At 36.6% G+C, this 5,000-nt stretch overlaps 1 pseudogene; it reads left to right on the top strand.

Annotated features, from left to right (window-relative positions):
* The first annotated feature begins 3,071 nt into the window (after positions 1 to 3,071).
* On the top strand, positions 3,072 to 4,863 carry LOC110039131 (annotated as a pseudogene).
* Positions 4,864 to 5,000: the final 137 nt, after the last annotated feature.

Genomic DNA, 5,000 nt, shown 5'->3' with positions numbered 1-5,000 from the left:
CCCATAATGCTCCGCTGGCTCCTCTGGCTCATGTGTCCACGCCTGAGTAAACTTGTAGTCATATATAGTGTGTCAGTTTTCTTACCCCGAGCCAGTACTAATGCTCCTTTAGTCACCTTACAGGTATTATTTGAGAACACTACTAAATGACCACCCTCATTGAGCTGCCCAACAAAAATGAGGTTTTTCTTCAATTCAGGAACGTTTTTGACTTTTTGCAAAGTCCATTTACTCTTGTTAGGGAGTGCAATATCAACGTCTCCTATCCCCACCACATCTAGAGCTTTTCCATCAGCCAGATATACCTTCCCAAAGTTACCTGCAACATAGTTTCACATTAACTTCCGGTGGGAAGATGTATGGAAGGAAGCACTTGAATCCTGAATCCAGTCATGAACAGAATTGTGAACTGCCAACAATAGTGCATCCTGTATCTCTTCAATTACAATATTAGCGTCATTGTTCTCTTTCTTGAGATTTTTGCAGTTCCTTTTTATGTGGCCAGCCTTGCTACAATTTCAACAGGTTGTCTGCTGACCAGATTTTGATTTTGATCTTCCTCTGTTTGAGTTCCTGTCCCGTGATCTCCCTCTAGAATCAACAATCAGTGCCGAACTCGAACCCGAGGTCTCGCCAGAATCTTTCCTGCGCACCTCCTCTCACGTATATCATCATATTTCAGTTTAGATTTACCTACAGAACTGTTACCTGCCATCCTCATGGCTTCCCAGCTATTTGACAATGACGCCAACAAAATCAGCGCACGAATCTCATCATCAAAATCAATTTCAACAGATGACAATTGATTAGTGATATTATTGAACTCATTCAGGAATTGAGCAACAAACACACCTACCGCCATCTTCAAGTTGAATAACTTTTTCATCAGGTGCACCTTGTTATTAGCTAATGTCTTTTCATACATGTCTGATAAAGCTGCCATGAGATATGCAATAGTCCTCTCTGACCTCGATAGGGTCAATCGAATAACCCCCACAACTTGTCGATCCAACAGATTCCATTCTGCCTCGTCCATCTTTTCCGGCTTCTTTCCCAGCAACGACAGGTGAAGTTTCTTTCCATATAGGTAGTCCTCTATCTGCATCCTCCAGTAACTAAAATATGTGCCATTGAACTTCTCGATCCTCGATGCCATCACTTCGTTTCCGCCCATCGTTTTCTTTCAGGCTCGAACCAAGCTTTAATACCAGTTGTTGTGAAAAAACAAAGGTACTAAAGCAAAAAATAGATCGAGAAAATTACACAAGACAAAGACGACACAAGATTTACGTGGTTCGGCAAATTGCCTATGTCCACGGAGCTGTAGAGGATTTTATTAGCTTTGAGGATTACACCGTCGACCACGTCGACTTACAAGAAAGAATTCTCTCTCTCTCTCTCTCTACTCGTCCTCTCTCTCTCCCCACATTTTCTCTCTATCTCTCTACCCGAGAGCAACCATAGCCAAAGGGAGCATGCAACAAAAGCTAATCATTGCAATTTTTCTTCCTGTAGCCGAAGAGGTGGTTTAATGGAGAGAGCTTATTTTGGCTTTGTGTTAATCCATTATTTAAAGAAGCATTAGCCCGATTAAGAAAGCCTCAATTCAAGGAATTACAACAGAGAAGAAAGCGGGAACAAGGTTTGGCGGGATCCACTTATGGAGAGAAATCCGGGCAATACTTCACAAAGGGAACTAAATTAATTAGCAATTAATTTCTGATTACCTGCCATAAAAAGAGTTGACTTAGCAAGAGGTGGACCAGGCTCCACCTACTCAACATATTTAAGTGGACCAAATGTGCCACAATATTTTCTCTCTACTCGAGTAAAATAAATTCACTCGTAAAGAATATTTTATATCTCAAATGAGCCAATTCTATTTGGACATTCTCTTTACTCTAGCGAGCAAAATCAACAAGTAAAAAGGTGAAAGTCTTACTCTAATTAAGACTTTGAGATAAAATCAAAGTTGTAGGAATAGTGCCACACAGATCAGATGGTATAAACCCCAACGACCAAATGAATATGCACAAATTTAGATTTTATGATAAATAAAACTTCAAATTTTGAACTAATTAGACTTATGTGCACTAAGTTAGAGATATGCATAAATCATTTAAGCGGTATATAAATTCTTAGTATTTATTTAAATACTGATTTTTAAAATTGGAATTTTTATTAACACGATAGAGTTCTAAAAAGCTAAATAAAATTTTAGTCAGCTCTGTTACATGAACCTAAATTTTCAATTATAAAGCTGATATTAAAGACCAAATTAAATATAATAGGAATGAAAATGCAGAAATAGCTGTTAAAGAAGTAAAATTACATACATACCAACCAGTTCCAATGTAATTATAGATCCAACACCAAAACGGCCATTTTTACCTATACATGTATATTTCACTTTATAAAATTCGAAATGCCGCTATTTTTTATGTGATATAGAAATTCGAGTGGTATGAATAGAAAAAAGAAAATTTTAGTTGCTATTTATACAAATACATAGGATTTGGGTGGTATTTATGTAAACGCCCCCAGGAATTGCTATTCAATATCAAATGGAAATAAGCTATAAAAGTATTTAGATTCTTTAGACTTTTACAAAAAAAGATAAAAAAAAATGTAACAAAGAGATGGATAAATAAAAATTGACAAAATACCAGCCCAAATATTTGCTGTAACTATTTTAAATCCTCTCCAATTTACTCATGCAATATAATTTGTTAATTCAGTTATATGCAAGATCACTCATAAAAATTCAAATTATGCATATTAACCAACCCCATTTCTTCCTTTTAGGGGCATTTATATATATGCCACTCAATTAGTCTGTATTGACATATCTAACCCCTAAACTTTGCTTTTTTTTACATTTCTACCAACAAAATCATTACATCACATCAAAAACACCTCTAACATAATTTTTACAAACATACCTTTTTCATGCATATATAAAGTGGCATGTATATGGATGTAAAAATTGAAGTTCAGGTGTTAGATATGTAAGTACATAGGTTATTGAGTGGCATGCATGAACATCTTCTTTTATTTGGGGCACTTTTTGTATGTATTTAGACGACGAAGCCGAAGCCAAAGCGGAAGCCGAAGAAATCAAAGCTGGCATAAGACCCTCGTCGTCGGGCACCACGAAACAAGTGACGCGTGAAACTGAAGGAATCAAAGAAGCAGGGAATCGCCATCAGGTGAAACCTTAGAAGAGCGGCTCGCCTGTGCCATCGACATTCTGTGTGTGTGTGTGTGTGTGTGTGTGTGTGTGTGTGTAAATGTGTGTATATTTATACACACACACACACACACTGCACAGAAAGAAAAAAAAAAAAAAGTTAATAACAAAAACAAGGCCCCTAGCAATATAATGTTTGATCAATCTAATATAAACATAAACTCAACAAAAGTCTTCAATTGCTAATTGTCCAATGTAGAAGTTTTGTGTAAAAGGTTTGAGCTTGTTTTGAACTTAGTGTAATTGAGAAATTGCAAATTACTTTGAATTGAACTTATATGTTATAGGTCTTTGTGAAACACTTGCAAAATATATTGTCATAATAACATTCTAATTGATTATGTTCTACGGTTCCTAAAAGGTGTTTAAGAGGGGGCTCTACCAGGGAGGTGTTTGTGGAACAATAAAGGAATGAGAGTTTGTAAGGTCAACAACATTTAGAAGGGTATAAGAGTCGTTTGGCGAGGGAGATCCCCCATTGTTCCTAAACAAGCTATAGGGGCGTCACTTGTACAAAAAAGATGATACAACACGACTTAGAGAAACAAATCAAAAAAAAAAATCTCCAAACAAAAAAAACCAATGCAAAAGCATTAAAACAAGAAAAAATAACATATAAACAGTTCTCATGCAAAATAAAACATATTATAGTTTCTGAAAGGAAGTCTGTTGATGGAAACATAAAGGGAAGGCTTTTTGAATCCACATGGCGTGTAATCAATGAGGTTCATAATGAACTAAAAACTTACTGGCCAGTATTTTCTATTCATTTGCCTCATGAGATTCTGACTGCCAACGCCAAACCTTACCAAATTCAGGCTGGGGTCAAATCTAGCTCAGATTCTAATGTGCAGAAGGATCTTCAACCTTCTAACTCTATAAAATCCTTCACGAACAATGAGGTTGTGGATTTGATTTCACCTCTTTCAAAATTAAATGTCCAAGACAAAAATTTTAGAGAATTGCCCCCTTTAAGATCTCAACAAAACCTAGCAGTCCCATCTGAAGGTTCTTTATGCAATAATTTTTTAACTTGGAGATCATCTTTGTCCAAGGTTTATGTTTGGTATGGCTCCTATGGGTCAAATATGTGGAGACCGAGGTTTCTCTGCTACCTTGAAGGAGGAAAGGTGAAAGAAATGAATAATCCTTGTCGAGGCGCTATCGACAAAACTCCGCCCAAATACATCTCTTGAAAATCCGTGCCACATCGGCTATTCTTGGTGAGGTCTTACATCGGTAGATGGGGCCATGGCAGTGTTACTTTCTTAATCCTGAAAGTAGTCTAAATGAGAAAACTTTTATGTGTCTTTATAAAATAATACTTGAGCAGTTCAACGATATACTAATCCAAGAAAATATTGATGCTGAGTAGTTTGAATCACCTTTTGTAGCTTCTCAAGATATAGAATTTATTGTGAAAAATGGATCTCTGCATATAGAATCTCTCAAGGTTGGATGGTACTCCAAAGTGCTTTATTTGGGAGAACAGGATGGCATTCCAATTCTCACCATGACGTGTTCAACTTTAGATGTGGAGCAATTGAAATCTGGGGAGCTACCTGATTGTGCTCCATCAAATGCCTATGAAAAAAGTGTCGGCACTATTTTTGGTTTGGGGGAGTTGCCCGTAAGATGCTGTCGGTCACCAAAATCAAAATCCCGTCACCTGCTTTGGAATGACATTTTAATGTCTAGAAAAATATGAAATCAAATTGACCCCATATTTTTCATAGTTTAAATGAAAGAG

This window comes from Phalaenopsis equestris, unplaced genomic scaffold (assembly GCF_001263595.1).
Source record: "Phalaenopsis equestris unplaced genomic scaffold, ASM126359v1 Scaffold235464, whole genome shotgun sequence".
Taxonomy (NCBI): domain Eukaryota; kingdom Viridiplantae; phylum Streptophyta; class Magnoliopsida; order Asparagales; family Orchidaceae; genus Phalaenopsis; species Phalaenopsis equestris.
Note: the sequence above shows the minus strand (reverse complement) of the source record. Positions and strands in the feature narration are given on the sequence as shown.